Source organism: Muntiacus reevesi, chromosome 4, assembly GCF_963930625.1.
Source record: "Muntiacus reevesi chromosome 4, mMunRee1.1, whole genome shotgun sequence".
Taxonomy (NCBI): domain Eukaryota; kingdom Metazoa; phylum Chordata; class Mammalia; order Artiodactyla; family Cervidae; genus Muntiacus; species Muntiacus reevesi.
Window position 1 is genome coordinate 74,767,653 of NC_089252.1, and position 19,095 is coordinate 74,786,747.

At 42.7% G+C, this 19,095-nt stretch overlaps 1 protein-coding gene across 5 annotated transcripts in view; it reads left to right on the top strand.

The window, feature by feature from the left end:
• The first annotated feature begins 10,927 nt into the window (after positions 1 to 10,927).
• SNRK (SNF related kinase) overlaps positions 10,928 to 19,095 on the top strand; it is a 64,473-nt gene continuing 56,305 nt past the window's right edge. For 2 of the 5 annotated variants that reach the window (XM_065933133.1, XM_065933137.1), the window contains exon 1: positions 10,928 to 11,054. The gene's annotated coding sequence lies outside the window, so the exon portion shown is untranslated. Of the gene's footprint in view, positions 11,055 to 11,694; positions 11,834 to 14,144; positions 14,195 to 19,095 lie in introns of all 5 variants that reach the window. The other 3 variants (XM_065933135.1, XM_065933134.1, XM_065933136.1) reach the window with 3 other exon arrangements.

Below are 19,095 nucleotides of genomic sequence, written 5' to 3' on the forward strand. Positions count from 1 at the left end.
TTGGTGGTCACCTGGGTCTGATTTTTAAAATATTTTTAATTTCTCCCCTGGGAAAGAATACTTGTTATACTCAACTGGTCATTTCCCCTGACTGTTCATGGTTGAAGGGCAGATGAGTAGTTAATGATAACCAACTCAAGGAGGAGCAGAGACTATCCCTCACTAATAGTCTTGGTTTCCTCAAGGCTAATTAATAAGTCACTTGTTAGATTTCATTTATTTATTTCAGCCATGCCACATGGCTTGTGGGATCTTAGCTCCCTGACCAGGGATGGATCCTGGGCCTTTGGCGGGAAAGGTGTGGAGTCCTAACCACTGGAATTCCTTGTATGAATCTATTTAGACGAAGCTAAAAGGAGGAAACACTGTGTTTCAAGAGTGAATATTCTTTGGGAAAACACTGACAGGGAAGGGGCACAAGAGGGCTTTGGAGGTGCTGGTCTTGTTCTTTTCTATGATCTGGGTGTTGAAACTGTGGGTCACTTAACCAGTATCCATCCTTTTCTCCTACTGGAGCCCTGACATCCTTGTTGGGGCTGCGGTGACATGTGACAAGATGAAAACATTTCCTGACCTGCTTTGGAACTAGGACTATTCACATGACATACTCTTGGCCAATGCAGTGTACGTGAAGGCTGATGGGACTTCCAGGAAGTCTCTTTCAGGTGGACAGGCTCTGTGGGTCCATGCGTTTGACCCCTCCAAAGTGCACTGAGGTTATAGCGCCCTCGGCCTTATGTCCATTCAATGGTGCCAGATATCCATTCACGTGCTCTTCTGTCAGATTCCCCTGCATGTTGCCAGTTTGGGGGTTTGATTCACTCCTTCAGCAGATAATTACTGAACACTTACTATAGGCTGGGCATGTGCTAATCAGGGTGGTTACAGATTTCAGATATCCCAGAGCCAGGCATGTAATTGGAGATGTAGACCTAGGGTGAAGGGTGAGGGCTGATAGACTGGAGGACCTAGACCCGGACCCGCAAGGAGGATGGGGAGAGTCACTGCTCTGCTCTTGCCGATGGTTTGACATGTGAGAAATTCAAATCTCAAATTGCAGAGTCTTCCCATTTTTTTTAAGAGAAGCCAGAAATCTTGATTTATTTTTATTTTTTCAAAATTAACTCTGCCATGAGGCAGGTCTTCTATAGCAGAGGAAACTTGATGAAGTTGGTGTATTAGTTTTCTATTGGTATGTAACAAATTACCAGAAACTTTGCAGCTTAGAACTCAAGAGGTGTGTCAGTCAGAAGTTCAGGTAGACTTGACTGGGTTCTCGGCTTAGTGTCTCACAGGCTCAAATTAAGGTGTTAGCTGGACAAGGCTCTTATCTACAGGCTCTGGAAATGCATCCGCTTCCAAGTTCACTGAGACCAAAGACATGACAATGTACTACATGAACGTAAACACAAAAATCAAATCCAGTAACAAAAAATGACCCAGTGAGATTTATCTTGGGAATTTGTTCAGTCGCTCAGTTGTGTCTGACTCTTTGCAATCCCATGGACTGCAGCACGCCAGGATTCCCTGACCTTTACCATCTCTCAGAGCTTGCTCAAACTCATGTCCGTTGAGTCAGTGATACCATCCAGCCATCTCATCCTCTATTGTCCCCTTCTCCTCCTGCCTTCAATCTTTCCCAGCATCAGGGTCTTCTCTAATGAGTCAGCTCTTTGCATCAGGTGGCCCAAGTATTCAGCTTCAGCAAAAGTCCTTCTAATGAATATTCAGGACTGATTTCCTTTAGGATGGACTGGTTTGAACTCCTTGCGGTCCAGGGGACTCTCAAAAGTCTTCTCCAAGACCACAGTTCAAAAGCATCAGTTCTTTTATGCTCAGATTTCTTTATGGTCCAACTCTCACATCCATACATGACTACTGGAAAAGCCGCAGCTTTGACTAGATGGACCTTTGTTGGCAAAGTAATGTCTCTGCTTTTTAATATGCTGTCTAGGTTTGTCATAGCTTTTCTTCCAAGGAGCAAACGTCTTTTAACCAGGTAGATTTAGCATCTGGAAAATTAAGGCAATATGTCATATTAATACAATAAAGGACAGAACATACTTGGTCATGTTAATATATGCAGAAAAAGCAGTTGCCAGAATTCAACACTTATGCATAATAAAATTCTCAAACTCCAAATATAGGAGAATTTCTTCAAGCAGGTAAAAAAGAGTCTAAGAAGAAAACTTACAGCAAACATCAGACTTACTAACGATAAGACTAAAGGTGTATTCCATAATTGTAAGAAGAAAGCAAGGATGTCCATTTTCAATACTTCTGTTTAATAGCTTACTGGATGTTCTAGCCCATCAAGAAGATAAGGAAAATAGATGAAAGGTATCCAGTTTGAAGATGAAGAAATATTACGTAAAACTGTGTTTGTTTGCATATGATTTGATCCTGTATCTGGAAAATCCTAGTGAATCTTAAAAACCAATTAAAACTAATAAATGAGAATGTCAGAGGATACAAAACCCAGTATTTCTAAATACTGATAACGGAAAATCTAAGAATGAAGAACAACAATGCCATTTACAATATAGCACTTAAAGGAATCAAATACTTAACAGAAATATAATAAAAGATGTGTGAGAGCTAAAGATTATAAAACATTGCTCACTAAACTTTAAAAGATCTAAATAAATGGGGATATATACCATTTTCATCAATTGAAAGAGTCACTACTGTTAAAATGGCAGCTCTCCCCAAACTGAATTATATATACAATTTAAATCAAAGTCCAAAACCAGTTTTTTGGTGGTAGGAATTGACAAGCTGATGGTAAGATTTATATGGAAATGCAATACACCAGAATAGCAAAACAATTTTGAAAATCAACACCACAGTTGGGGTACTGTTTTACTCATTTTCAAAACTTATTATAAAATAATAGTTGTCAAGACTGTGTTACAATGGTGTAATGATAGATATACATCCATGGAAATCAATAGAAAGTCTAGAATATTCTTATGTTTGTGGTAAAATGATTTTCAACAGAAGTGCCAAGGGAATTAAACTAGGAAAAGATATTCTTTTTAACAAATGGAATGGTTTGGGGACAATTGGCTATCCATATGCAAAAAGATAAATAAATTAAAAATTTATATCATGTAAAAATTAATTCAAAATCAGTTATAGACTAAATGTTAAATTGAAATCTATAAAACCTGAAAAAAAAAACCCACAGGAGAAAAATCTTTGTGACTTTGATTCAGGCAAAAATTTCTTAGATATGATACCAAAAACACAATTCATAAAAGAAAAATTTTCTAAATTGTAATTCATTGAAATAAAAATCTTGTCACATCCAAAGATATCATTTAAAAGAAGAAAATACATGCCACAGCCTGGGAGAAAATACTTGCAAATCATATTTCATATTAAGGACCAAAAATTTTTATAACTCAATAAGGCAAATGACCCAGTTAAAAATTGGCAACAGTTTTGAATAGATGCTTCACCAAAGAAGATATTTGTGTGGCTAAAAATAATATTAAATGATGATCAACATCACTAGTCATTAGGGAAATGCAAATTAAAATCACAGGAGATACCACTATACATTTATTAGAATAAAGATCATCTGAAAGTCTAATGATGCCAAGTGTTGGTACAGATGAGGAGAAATAAGAACCCTCATACGTTGCTGCAATTTCATCTTGCAGTACCCTAGAAAAATGACAGGATATCCCCATTAAGAGTATATGTAAATTTTCACATTATCCATAATAGCAAAAATCTGAAAATAAATGAAATGTTCATCACCTGGTAAATGGATAAAGAAGATCTAGTGTATATAATGGAATACTATTCAGCAATTAAAAAAGGAACTAACTGTTTATATAGCTACAATATAGATAAATATTATGCTCAGTGAAAGAAGCCAGACACTGAAGACTGTGATTTCATTTAAGTGACTTTGTAGAAAAGACAAATCTGTAAGGATGGAAAACAAATCATTGGTGGCCAAGAGATGGAAATTGGATTGTGACTGACTGTACATGGCCAGAGAAAAACTTTTGGGGAGTGATGGAAATATTGGGATGAGAGTCAGTTCCTAGGTAGGTTGATAAGAAGTCCAGGGTCCCCAAGGAGGAGAAAGGGGTCCAGAGCCCTAGAGAAGGAGAAAGGGGTCTGGGGCATCAAGGAGAAAAGGACAAACTTTTTTTCTACATTGCTTTGTCTTAGTCAATATAACAGTGTATCTTACTCGAAGACATGTTTCTCCTTAACAATAACCTTCTGACCAATCTTGTTATCTTAAGAGGTATATTGTGGGAGTGGGTCTGGCAAGATCTTTCTATTGTTAGTTCTAATCTTTTTAATTTAAGATGTGTGTTGTGGGAATAAAAGTAAAAGTATATGCTGCTGCTGCTGCCTCTAAGTCTGACTCTGTGCGACCCCATAGATGGCAGCCCACCAGGCCGACCGTCCCTGGGATTCTCCAGGCAAGAACACTGGAGTGGGTTGCCATTTTCTTCTCCAATGCATGAAAGTAAAAAGTGAAAGTGAAGTCGCTTAGTTGTGTCCGACTCTTCGCGACCCCATGGACTGCTGCCTACCAGGCTCCTCCGCCCATGGGATTTTCCAGGCAAGAGTACTGGAGTGGGGTGCCAGGCCTTGCTAAGACTAGTGAGTGGGGGCACTCTCTGTCCCCCTTCTGATGTCTATGTCAGAAGCTTTCTTTGTTCCCTTTTATACTTTAATAAAACTCTGCTACTTAAAAACTCTTGAGTGATCAAGTCTGGTCCCTGGTCCGGAAGCTATATCTTCTTTGGAGATCACGAATCTGACATCATTCACCATAAGGTATCAGGGGCAGATCAGGTGATAGTTTCATAACTTTTTAAACTTACTAAAAATCATTGAATTACCTGGAGGAGGAAATGGCAACCCACTCCAGTATTCTTGCCTGGAGAATCCCATGGACAGAGGAGCCTGCTGGGCTATCGTCTACAGGATTGCAAAGACTTGGATACGACTAAGCAACTGTAATGCTCAAAATTCTTCAGGTCAGGTTTCAATAGTATGTGAACCGTGAACTTCCAGATGTTTGTTCAAGCTGCATTTAGAAAAGGCAGAGGAACCAGAGATCAAATTGCCAACATCCATTGGATCATCAAAAAAGCAAGAGAATTCCAGAAAAACATCTACTTCTGCTTTATTGACTACTCCAGAGCCTTTGACTGTGTGGATCACAGCAAACTGTGGAAAATTCTTAAAGAGATGGGAATACCGGACCACCTGACCTACCTCCTGAGAAATCTGTATGCAGGTCAAGAAGCAACAGTTAGAACTGGACATGGAAGAACAGACTGGTTCCAGATCGGGAAAGGAGTATGTCAAGGCTGTATATTGTCACCCTGCTTATTTAACTTATATGCAGAGTACATCATGAGAAATGCTGGGCTGGAGGAAGCACAAGCTGGAATCAGGCTTGCTGGGAGAAATATCAATAACCTCAGATATGCAGATGACACCACCCTTACGCCAGAAAGCGAAGAACTACTAAAGAGCCTCTTGATGAAAATGAAAGAGGAGAGTGAAAAAGTTGGCTTAAAGCTTAACATTCAGAAAACTAAGATCATGGCATCTGGTCCCATCACTTCATGGCAAATAGATGGGGATACAATGGAAACAGTGACAGGTTTTATTTCCTTGGGCTCCAAAATCACTGCAGATGGTGATTGCAGCCATGAAATTAAAAGACGCTTGCTTCTTGGAAGAAAAGTTATGACCAACCTAGACAGCATATTAAAAGCAGAGACATTACTTTGCCAACAAAGGTCCATCTAGTCAAAGCTATGGTTTTTCCAGTAGTCATGTATGGATGTGAGAGTTGGACCATAAAGAGAGTTGAGTGCCGAAGAATTGATGCTTTTGAGCTGTGGTGCTGGCGAAGACTCTTGAGAGTCCCTTGGACTGCAAGGAGATCCAACCAGTCCATCCTAAAGGAAATCAGTCCTGAATATTCATTGGAAGGACTGATGCTGAAGGTGAAACTGTAATACTTTGGCCAACTGATGGGAAGAGCTGACTCATTGGAAAAGACCCTGATGCTGGGAAAGATTGAAGGCTGGAGGAGAGGGGATGACAGAGGATGAGATGGTTGGATGGCATTACCAACTCAATGGACATGAGTTTGAGTAGGCTCCAGGGGTTGGTGATGGACAGGGAAGCCTGGAGTGCTGCGGTCCATAGGGTCAGAAAGAGTTGGACATGACTGAGCAGCTGAACTGAACTGAGCAACTGAGCACGCACACACACACATTGAATAACCATGTATTAATGGTGAACTTTATGGTATGCAGATCATACTTCAGTAAAACTATTTAAAAGATTAAATCTTCCAATTTTTAAATGTTTTTGGGAATTCCTTGGTGGTCCAGTAATTAAGACTGTGTGGTTTCACTGCTAATGGCCTGGGTTCAATTCCTGGTTGGGGAACCAAGATCCCACAAGCCACAAGATACAGCCCCACACACAAAAAAACCCAAAAAACAGTATTCTCACCTAGTTCAAATTCTTAAAGAACCTCTGTGGAAAAAAATGCCCCAAGTTTAAGCCTTTGGGCTGCCTACTTGGTACATTAGTGCTAAGCTGCAGGAATAGAAATTTGAATAAAATAAAATCCTTGTCCTCCTGGACAAGGATCTCTTTTGAGAGCCACAGGGAGAAAATGGAACAGTTAGCAGTTATGAAACCCTATAATAATAAATATTCATATGCAAGGAGGTATGGGTTCAGAGAAGGCCTGACTCTGACTGAGCAGGATTAGGGGTGCCACAGATGAGCCTGGACACTCAAGTGAGGTTTTGAAAGGTAAGTAGGAATTCAGGAGATTGCCAGGTATAGGAAGTGGAGAAAAGGGGTGGGTGACATTTCCAGGTAGAGGGAACAGAATGGGCAAAGGCTTGGAGGTATGAGAAAGCATTGCCCTTTTGAAAACTGGGAACGTCACAGATACAGTTTACCTGGAGATAAAGAGCAGGAAAAGGCAGGGGCCAGATCATGAAGGGTTTGGCAGGCCGTGTTAAAAGTCTTTGGACAAAAGATTAAGCATTAAGAATTTATTTCTTGGAGGAATATGGGCATCCTTCCTGTGGCCTGAATTAAACTGTATCTTGGCAACATCATATTGCACTGATTAAAAAAAATATCCACTAATATACTACTTACCATGTGCCAGCACTATTTTAATACTTCCCTGGTGGCTCAGACAGGAAAAGAATCTGCCTGCAATGCAGGAGACCTGGGTTTGATCCCTGGGTTGGGAAGATCCTCCAGTATTCTTGCCTGGAGAATTCCATGGAGAGAGGAGCCTGGTGGGCTACAGTCCATAGTATCTCAAAGAGTTGGACATGACTGGGCAACTAACATACATAAACTCCCTTAATCCCATCTATAGTGGTTCTCAGACTCTCACCTATGTCAGATTCACTTGGAAGTCTTCTTAAAGCAGAGGAACCACCGAGTTTCAAATTTAGGAGGTCTGGAGTAGAGCTGGAGAATTTGCATTTCAGTCTAGTTCCCAGGAGAACCTGATGCTGCTGGTCCAGGAGGCACACTTGGAGAATAGCTGCCTTACACAAACCTTATAAGAAAGGTATCATTATCATCACCATCTTTCCCATTTTACAGAGGAAACAGATGGAAAGTTAAGCAGTCTGCCCACAAGGGCATATAACTCTTAGTGGTGGGGCAGGTGGTCAATACCAGGCAATGTCTGCCATGTTTCCCAGTTCACGGGTTGCAAAGAAGCAGAGTTAAGGGCTGGCATTTTCAGTCCTTCCTTGCAACTGTCAAGAATATATTACACATGCACATACACACACACACATGTACACATATGCACAGGCCTTAACAAACATCTGAGCTAAAAGAATTAGGGATGCTAACGGATGCCAAGTGGGTAGTGAGGGAAACTCTTTGAGAAACTCTTCAGGCCATTCCAGTGAAGTATTATTTTGGTCCTACTGGAATGAAGCCAGGATTCAGACATGCACAAGTATCAATGTACAAAATGACTAATTAAATACGCAAAACGAAATCATAAAATTAAATGTCACAACTCAAAACTGAACCATAGATGAATCCTCAGTCTCTGTTGTTTTCAGTATATTTGAAATGTTTTTATATTATGAAAATTAACAATATCTAGAGATGATATAACCTTGTTATACATGCTGCTTTAAGGGGGGGTAGTCCCAAGATGAAAATGGCAGTTCTTTCATGAATCGGCTTGCTTTTCACATCTTAACCTAATTTGTAGCATCTCCCTGGTTGCCTTCCAATAAACAGCAACTTCCCTAAATCAGTGGCATTATGTTATTTCAGAGATCTGAATCACAGAGAATGTAATCCAAGCCCGCATGCTCCATCTTGTCATTTGTGTGGAGTGCTGTATATCTAATTAAAGCTTCTTACAGGTCCATAAAAAGACCTAACATTAAAAAAGCAGTCTGGGTTGGGGAAAGCCCCAGGGCAGACTGAAGAAGGGGGTTCTCATTAACAATGAACACATTTGCTTAAATTCAAAGTTAAGTAATCATATATTAATTTATACCTGAATATTTTAAAATATTGCCTAAGCATAATCAGATCATGTTACCACATTGATGGTGTGGAACTGAAAATGGGTCATGTTCTTGCCAGCAGCACTCCAGCTTCCCAAGAAACACCGGAGATGAATAAATGATTCACCATGTGGCCAGGACTGCAGCCCTTTCTCTGGAAGAGAGTTCAAGCCCACTTTATTTAAACCAAGGTATTATTCTGTTCTTTTTTTTGTTTGTTTTTATTGTTTTTCTATTCTTGTGTCCCGTTTTCCTTATAGAATTTATTCAAAACCTGAGTTACATATTTTCCAAGGGCTTATCTATTAAGACATTGTTTTGTGATGATTGCTCTATCTCAGGGGCTATAGACCTGGTGGTGGAGGTCTTCAACCACTGGCATTCCCTTGGGAGACCATTAGAATGGTATTTTTTCCCCTTTACTTGGCTATGGGGTTCCTTGAATAGCGATACCCTCCTAAGGAGAAAAGTGCAAGGCCTCACCACTGTTTTTCAGCAACAAAGGAATGAATTCCACAAGCTCCTGCTGGACATACTGCTAGAGTTAGAATGTGTGTCAAAGTGAGATGATTCTTTGAAGGTCTTTGTAAGCCAGTGTTGTCCCAGGGATGGGGCCTTGACTTAGCCCCGAGGGGCAGAGGCCCATAGCCCAAGGCTTTTCCCAGCCAGTGACATCACCCCATGCCAGAGTGTTAGGGTAACTTGGAGTCCTCTTTTACCCACCCCCTCTTTTTTTAAATAATAATAAGCCTTTATTAGATACCTTTTATATAGCAAGACTGTTCTAATTATTTTATTTTTGCTTTTTAAAAAAAATTGGAGTATAGTTGCTTTACAGTGTTGTGTTTCTGCTAGACAGCAAAGTGAATCAGCTATATTTATACATATATTCCCTCTTTTTGGATTTCCTTCACATTCATGTCATCACAGAGCAGAGTCCATTCCACCCTGTGCAACCCCATGGACTGTAGCCCTCCAAGCTCCTCTGTCCATGGGATTCTCCAGGCAAGGATACTGGAGTGGGTTGCCATTCCCTTCTCCCTTTCTGACCCAGGGATCGAACCTGCGTCTCTTCCTGGACTGCGTCTCCTGCATTGGCAGGCGGGTTCTTTAGCATTCGTGCCACCTGGGAAGCCCCCCTTAACTTTAAGCTTCCCTTATTACTCTGAGTGTTTGTACCTCCCAACAATCCACTCTTGCTTTCCAGTTACCTTCGGACATGCAAAATAGATGCCCAGGAGACAGTCTGAAAAAAAAAAACCAAAAAAAACCACACAAAAACCCAGGCTTCTGATGTTTGCAGGTCGGCAGAGACAATTGCTCAAGCCATCTAGATTTCTTTTTTCCCTCCAGTCGATTTAATCACATTCGGAGCATCTAAACAGCTCACCCCCTCCCCCGCTTTCTACGAAGCAGTTTGTGCCCTTTTTTGCTAGGGGTCTTCTCTTGGGGGAGGGCTGGAGGGCTGGAGAATCCGAAATGGAAAAGCAGGTTGGAGAATCTGGCATCTGGCGTGTCACTTATTTCCAGAAAGCAAGGGAAGCTAATCTCCATGGTGCGCCAAGCTTCCAAGGATAGGAGATGGGAGCGCCTGCCCTTCGCTCCCACCCTCCCAAACTCTCACTCTGGCCATCGCTAAGCTCCACTTGGGAGCCACCTGCCAGGTGACCATGCCGCTGAGCCATCCGGGGCACGGTTAATGCCTGGCATGTTCTGAGTCCCTGCCTTCACATGCTTTAATACTTCTCACGACCTTTCGCCTTTCCACGCTCTTCCAGAGGAGGCACCCTGGCCAGGCACGGGTCTCCTGCTGACCTTTAAAAGCCAGCGCTGTGTTCAGATGCTAAGCTTTTCTCTTTTTTAAAAATAGCAACAAAATCAAAACAATTCCTTCTAATTGGGTTCCCAGAGAAGAAACTGTAGAGAAAAAAAAAATGTACGTATATTCGTGAACGTATATTTTTTTTCCCGCTCTTTGTTTAAACCTGGGCGGGAGATGGGGGGCGAACCTTTAGAAGGGTGAAGTGCCTGGTGCCCTCAGACCCCCGCCCCCAGACGCAGAGTCCTGTGAGGACCCGGTCCCTTCCCTCCGATTTCCGCCACGGCTCGGCTACTTTTCGTGTCCCTAGTGCTTCCTCCTTCATCAGCTTGCTCTTGCTCGGGCGCCTCGCCCGCTTCCTACCGCCAGCCGCAGCCCAGACTCGCCGGGGTCGGGGCGCTGCCAGGATGCCCTGCAGCAGCTCGCGCGCTGGAGCCCGCAGGTGCGCCCCGCCCCGCCCTCGCCGCGGCCCCGCCCCGGCGCCTGCGTCACAATGACGCGCGTCCCGCGCAGGCGCATCTCGCCCCCCCCACCCCCTCCCCGCGGCCGGCTGCCCGCTTGGTATTATGATTAGTGCTGGGTGCGGGGATTCGGCGGCCGGGAGGGAGTTGTCGGCGCCGCGGCCGCAGCGGACGGAAGCCCGCCTGCTTGCTGAGGTAGGGGCGAGCGCGCAGTGCAGCCGGGAGCGGCGGCCGTGGGAGGGGGACGGGCTGGCCTCCGCCGCCGAGTGGCCTCAGCGGTTGCCGGGCTGGGCGCCGGGGCCCGAGCGCCCGCCGCAGGCGGAAAGTAAGTTGCGCGCTCCGCGCTCCCCGCGTCGCGGGCCCGGGAGGACGCGGGCCGCGGGCTGCGGCGGCCCGGACTCCGCGCGGCGGCGGTGCGGCCTGATGGCCTGGCGGCAGGCAGCGGGCGGCGGCGGGGCCCGCACGGGAGCGGGCATTGCGGCGGCCGGCCACGGGCGCCCCGAGGCCCTGCCCTTGCGGCCGCGGCGGGATTGCGGCACCTCGGGAGGCGCCCGCATCCCCGCGCCCCGCCCCGGAGCGGGCCGAGTGCGGCGCCCGCGGCTCCCCGCGCCCAGGTTCTCTCGTACGGTGTTTTCCTCACTGAAGGTGTTTTTCTTTTTCAAAAGAATCTGGAGATCTGGCGCAGCAAGGGGATTTCTTGCTAAAACTGCAGCCGTACAATAGAATGGGGATATTGTCTGTAGAGAAAGGGCATCGGGGTAAGGAAGGAGGAGCAGTGTCGTTCCCGAGGGACAACTAGAATTTTTGATGGGAAAACCTCCGTTCTTTTCCATAGTCATCGCCTGTTGATTCCTTTCTGGACCGTTTTACAAAACCCTTCCTTCCGTTTGGTTGGACTTGGGATCCAGGAAAGTGACAGCCTTTTATCCTGAGTGGGGTTCCTGGAGCTGTGCTGTTCTTAACAGTTGGGTCAGGTAAAATTCGATAGCTGTATAGTGAGTTCGGTTCAAGTCCAGTATTTGCAGGGGTGAGGGGGCATTTGGCAGTAGGATTCTTCAGCTTCTGGACGTCTAAGGGTATAGGATTTTTCACATTATCTAGTTACTCCCCCCCCCCTTCCATTTAATTGAGTACATTTTCACAATCTTAGGAGCAGGTGGTAAAGCTGACTTAATGCGTTTCACGTTTTATGGTGAAAGGTGAAGCGTGGCTAGCAGGTAATGGAACTGCAAATGTTCCGCGTCTTGATCAGATTCCACCTGATTCCTATCAAACACCAGATGCCTCAGTTTGGGTTTCTTGTACGGGGTTGAGGCGCTAGTCCCAAATCAGTCTAATTTATCAGAATGTGTATCAGTGTACTTTAAAGCCTGAGGTTGTCAAGGCTTATGTAATCAATTTGTTAATTTATAATCTTGTTACATTGCTCTCCAGATTTATAAAATCATTCCCTTAAGGAAATCTGTCCTCAACGTCTGCTTAAATATTTTTCTTGGAATTGGATTCCTGAAGAGGAATGTACTGTACTAGTGGTGATTAAAGCAAACTAATTAGACAAGTTTCTAAAAAAAAAAAAAAATCACATTGGTTCTTTTATTCGACCAATTGTCTCTAGTAGGAAAACAGATGACATTCCCATTTTACAGAACTAAAAATGAGAGAAATGACATGACATTCCCAAGGTCACTTATTGAGGCAAGTCACTTTCTGAAACAGTATAGTAATTGAAAGTCAGGTGCATGGAGTTAACTTTTCTTATTTCTCCATCTTTAAGGTTTTCCTGGCAGGGAACTTTGCCACCTTTCTATTTTTTTTTTTTAAATTTGCACAATCAGGTTTTTTTTGTTTGTTTGTTTTGTTCAGTATAGAAAAGTTACTTTCACTTTTTTTTCTTTTTTCTCTGCTCTTCTAAGTTTTTCTATGTTATTGCAGTAAGATACATTTGTAGAAAACATAAAAGGACTGAGAAGTTACGTAATTTTTGTTTTTCTAGAACAGAAGTAAACATTGGGCCGTTAAGGTTCAGATGTAATCCCATAATCTTAAAATGAAGGCTTTTGAATGTCCGTATTAAAATTGAAGGGTTTTCAGATATTTTTACTGGTTGCAGGAAATATTGTGTGTCTAAACTTTACTATGGGTGTTTCATATAGAAAGTGAAACTAAATAGAAGGAAAATAAATTTTGGAGCTACTGAGCAGCCCAGGTTCTAAGCATTGGTATAAATAAGGCTTGGTTGCTTCTCTGAAGCAGGTTTTCTGAGCCTAAGAATTCATTACACTGCCCAGGAAAAAGGTGCACTTTCACATGGTCAGAATTTTAGGAATTAAAAACGTAGATGAGGAACTCTAAAGAATTGATTTTACTGCATGCCAGCTGTTTGCTTAACCACCAAAATTTAGAGTTTCTAGCCAAGATGCTGTTATAAGAAAACTGATTATTCAGAATATAGATACTTCCTAGTGTGTGTGTGTGTATGCAAGTCTATTCTTAGAGCAATTTAGGTGGAAGAGTTGAGTTGTTTGTAGCAGTTTTGAAGGTAAACTAAACTTCTGATCATTTATTCATGGAGCCTTTGTCTACTTTGGGGGCCATGGGTTAGAGGGTGGCAATAGAAAAGTGAATAAAAATGAGTTCCTGTCTTTCAGGCTATTGTGAATTATATTTATACTGAGGTAAACAATGATAGCAGGATCAAATGCTGTGATGAGGCATAGGCAAAACCCCTGGGCAATGTGACTGGGGAATGCCTCACAGAGAAGGCGATGGTTGAACCAGTCTTGGACAAGGTAGAGTTTCCAGGCAGAGAAAAGGGGAAAGGGCTCCAAGGTTTAGGGAGGTTGAAAAGACAAGGTCAGATGGTGGAGAAATAATTTAGATCCAAGTGGGTGAAAGGAAGCTGAGGAGGTAGAGCCTGTGCAGCTGTTTTTGTTTTTTTAAGGCTGTGGAGAGGAAGGGGGCAAAGAAGGGCAGTAGGTTTGGGGTTGAAGGGGAGGACATGTTTTGGTATTTTGTTTTAGTTTGGGAAGGGCCAGTATAAAACCTCTTCATTTAATGACCTCGTGAGTGAGCGCTAGAAATGTGTTGTCTGGTCTGGATAATCTGGAGCTGCGTTATTCTCACTGCAGATCATTTCCTCATCTTGTTTTCCTGTATATCTGCTTTGGGTTGAGGCCTTCCATCCCGTGGGGAACCATTTCTTGCTGGTGGAAGGGGAGGAACCTGACTAAAGAGGATTCCTGCTCTACCTTCCCTGAATGTTTATTTCTCTGCTGTTACTTCCAGAGCCTCCCGAGATTCTACTTTGGCACCTGCAGCGTTTGGCCTCTGCTCAGGTAGGCTCTTTGCTGACCAGGCAGGCCTCTCTCCCCCTCCTTCCTAGTTGTGTCTGTTCCCCAGACTGCTGCCATGTGACCACAGCAGCGACTTCAGAGTTGGAGGGCATTGGCTGCCCATGCACCATGTTGTTTTCAGTTCTCGAGTGTCTCCAGGCTCAAAGCAAGATTGGGAGGAGGGCTGTCCGTCTGAATGTCCCAGCACATAAGCCCTCAACTCCATGTTGGCCTGAAATGTGATGGGAGTTATGAAATCAGTGCTCCAGAAATGCAGGTTACAGGACATGTAACTGGTCAAATCACAGCCTCACTGGCCACAGTTTCTCATGCAGTAACTGTCATGCAGTTACCTGTCTCAAACCCAGAAGACTGTCAGCTCCTTGGAGGCAGAGATTCCTCTTCTTTGATTGCCGTATCCCCAGACCAGTGTTATGCCTCATATGTAGTCGGTGTACCCAAGAAATGTCCTGGTGAAGAAATGTGAAAGATCTGAACTGTAGTTTGCTGCCCATTAATGGATACCATACCCATTTTATCCCAATGGGTTGGATAGAAATCGCTTCTCATTTATAGAATCCCAGCGCTAGAGGCAGATCTTCCACTCTAGAAAAGATGCTCAGGAGATGTTTGTTGCCATCCTGTATTCCTGGTGTGAGTCAGTTCCCCACCTGCTCCCACTCTCCACTAGAGTCATTTCAGATTCCTGTCTATACTTTGCCCCCTGTGCATTGAGCTTCTGGATTCTGCTTCCCAAGCGTGTCTCCTCCGTTACATCCTCCTCATCACTGCCCAGACTCAGGCTGCCCTCGTTTTTAAGTCTTTCATCACTTTTCTGGAAACATTTTTCACTAGTCTCCTCACCTGTGTTCAGGCTCTAGTCTTCCCCTTCCAATGTGATCTTCACTTTGCTGCCAGAGTGGTTTGTTCAGCTGTCATCTCTGATTGCCATTCCACTGCTCAGGATTCTTCCTTGGCTTCTTAGTGCCAGCTTTCATTTGTTCATTTAATAAAGTGTATCTATATATTTCAGGCAGATGCTATACTCGGCGGGCCCAGGGATGCAGAGCTGAATAAAGCAGACATGTGTTTTACGCGGGCTGAATTTATCATGTAGTCTAGTGGGGGATACAGATTATTAATCACATAATCACACAGATAATTATATAAACACAACTGTGACACAGGCCGTGATGGAAGAGGGCATAGTGCTGAGAGAGTGCCCAGGAGCTGGTGTGCAGGCGGATGGGAGGGGAGGGAGAGGCGCCGGTCTGGATGGTGGCCTCTGTGTTGGCCCTAAGGCATGGCAGAGGCCGGCCAGATGTGGGCAGCATCCACTCAGCGCAGGGACACGAGGACCTTCGGGTGTCTGGTTCTTCCCCGCCCATCTCTCACCTTGTCTCACACCCTGGGCTCCGTGTGGGTTACTGTCCCAGTCACACTAAGGCCGCTTTTCCCCCTCAGCCAATCTCAGTTCTTAGCTTAAACAGAATAATGTCTCTGAGATGCCTCCTGTGAACTCCCAAAGGCAGATTTAGGGGAAAGAACACCTCTTCCAAGCCTTCCAGTGAGAGGTGTAAACAGCGTAGGGCAGTGGCCTTCCTGTTACATCCAGTGCAGGCCTTGAGGGGTAGTGTTCTGGGCCAGTGAAGGGTGAGGCTAAGGATGTCACAGTAAGATGGGGAACTTAGTATACAGCTCCTCTCAGATGTCAGACTCTCTGAAAGGGAAGCCAGTTGTGAAAAGCTGGGGGAAAAATCTGGGTGATTTTAATCCCACTGACACATTGCTAATGTGTATTATTGCCTTTTGCTTTCATGATTGTCCCAGGTGGTGCTTATCTTTGTGTTATAGACAAAGACATGCCTGTTGACAGAAGTGGAATATCTCCTTGGGCTCCAAGTCCTATGGTACTCTTTTATGCTATGATGCTGCTCCTCATGTTTGCTGAGTAAATGAATTTTGATAATTTTTAATGTGCACCTCTGTGGTTTAGACGAGAAAATTTGGCTCTGCGGCACTTTGAAATGTGACGCTTAGGTTGCTGTCCCTGCTCTTCTCTGATGTTCCCTCCCCTTCTATGTACAGACTTATCTCTTATGTCATTATATTGTCTTCATATTGCATAGATAGGGGAAAATGTTTAAATAGTATATCTAACTGGGTTTAATATTTAGACACGTTGGTTCTTTTGTATTAAGGAGAGTATATTTTAGGTAATGTAGGTTTCACTCAGACGGTGTAAGGTATGTAGGTAAAGTTCATTTTAGATCTAGGACACTAGACTAACAAATATTCATTGGACAAGTTATGAAGCTTAGAGTGTGCCATATTTATGGGTCTCTTAAGTAGTCCAAATATTGCACAGTAATTTTTTTAATAGTAGACAAAAGTTAAGTGATTGAATTTAAGAGTTAAGCTTTGTGTTCTATCTCATTTTCTGCAGGTTAAACAATTCTCATATTGGTATAAAGCATTATGAGTACTACAGAAGACACATAGAATGACAATACTCAATCTAGTGTTTCGAGACATGATCTGATCCTTTGTTCTCCTCTTTTATGAGTATTTGCTAATCCTCTTGTGAAGGAAGATGCTTTGTTAGAAACAATTGGAGAGAATGTAATTTGCAAAGTACATTAAAATTGCAGTTTGGGTAAGGATACATTTTTTAAAGCAGAAAATAGAACCTTCTTAAATTGTACTTAAATGATTTGCTTGGTGTTGACTGTTCGGTGCCATTGGGGAGAAATCTTGCCATAACAAAATTGTATACAAACTGTAAAGGTGAAGTTTTTTCCAAGGTGCCATTGCATTTTTAGATGGCCAGTAATTCTCAGTCTGTCTTTTGAATGGTTATTTGCCTGTTGTTTCCTTTCTCAAACTGTAGTTTCTAAACATTTCAAAAAGTTCTTAATGGAATTGTTTGTTAATGATGTTTATTAGGTGAGTCCTTGGTGACAGTCTTGTTAGTTGATGGCTGGGTCAGGTAACTTGCATGGCGTGTCAGAATTGGAGGAAAAACACAATTGTCAGAATAGATTTATTTTAGTGCAGTTGTTTTCCTGGGAATTAGATCCAGATCAAAGTGTGGAGGCATTGTATTATTGCAGGAAAAAATACAGGACTCAGGAGTCAACTCAGGCAGCTCTTAGCTGGACGTAGGACTGGGCCATAGAAAGACTTTATCCTGTTTGACCGTCCCCTCTTCTATAAAATGGGTATGGTACTTCCATCACATTCATGATGGTAAGGAATAAATTATAGAACAAATGTAAAGAATTCAGTGCATACATAGATTCCAAGTAGGTAAATTGTTAATTTTTTTAAATTGTTTACTCTCTTTGAATCCTGCATTTAAACAAAAGTAAACTTCTCAAATGGGCAGTTGTGGCAGTGAAAGATACTTTTAAAACTTGAAATGAGACAATGAAAAGAAATGTCAACTGTGGTTTTGCTATAAGACTCTTTTCTATATAAACCTGTAAACCTGTTTAGTTATAAGTTAGTAGGTTTTTAGGAAAGTAGTATGGGTAATAATGAGAGAATCCAGTAAGTCAAAACAAAAATTGGTATTTTATGGAATCTTAAAGTGAGCACTGAACTTTTATAATTGGTTTAAATTTTCTGATGAGCTTATTCTTCTGTTGCTTTCATGTTTAAACCTAGAGTTTTCCTTTCTTTTGAGGCCTCACATCAGCTCTGTGATATGAAGCTGCTTCTGTGCATTTTTAACTCTTTGATGACACTTGAATTAATCTAAAGTACAGTTCGAAGATAATGTGGTGACTTTAGTCTAGCACGTTTCCCATTGATGTTGAGAGACTGAGAGTTCATCACAGTTCCCTAAATGGTGAAGCACTGGGTAGTTTTCAGGATCAGCCTTCCCCACCCTGTTACATTTATCATCTCACTTTGCCCACCGGCCTGACTTCACCCACACCGCCATGTGTACCCTGCTGTTCATTTCTCCTATTTCCAGAAAGGGTGTCCCACTGCTGGTGAGGGCTGAGGCCTGATCTGTGGGCTGCCCCGTCCTTGGGGGTCCTGGCTTTAGCATCCTTTGCCCTTCCTTTGACGTAACTTGCCCCGGTTTTCTTAGTCCCTCAGTCGTGGCCAGCTCCTTGCAGGCCCAGGGACCGCAGCACCCAGGCTTCCGGTCCTCACTGCCTCCCTCCGTTTGCTCAGACTTGAGTCTGTGGAGATGGTGGTGCCATCCAGCTATGTCGGATAATTATCTTTTGTATGTAGATAACTTATTTGTAAGATCCTAAAGGACTGGGGGACTGTATTGTCCCCCATAATTCATCCCCCACAATTAGGGCTGAAATATTTGCTAATAAAAAATTAGACTCAGTGTTCCTGTTCCTTCCTTAGCCTGAAGGAATTGCATACTTTGTCCCTCAAAGGAGGCAGAATATTTCATTGAGTATGTGTGTTTATTAAGATTATATAAATATACATATATTTCAGGGAAATTGGTTTATTTCTTTGGTGTCAATTGAAAATAAGTTGAATGAAAAAAAAAAGAAAATAAGTTGAATGAATAATTATGTACAGAAATTCAAAATTTTAGTAACTTCTGCCTTTCCTAGTTTATAAAGGCAGCACATATTCGCTGCTAAAAATTTGAAAAGAATAGAAAAGCATAAAGAGAAAAAAATCTGTAATTTTAGCATTTTTTTTAAAGTATATATGCAGGCAGATTATATGTTTTAAAAAAATTTGGGATTCCCATGCCATGAAATTTAGTGTGTGAATTTTTTTACTTAATGTTCTATTGTGACAATTTTCCATGAGATTGAATAGATTCAAAATATAGCCGCATAGTCTTGTGTTAGGTGTACTGTTTCCTTATTGTAGACCATTTGGTTATTTCTGATCTTTTTTTTTTTCATATATAA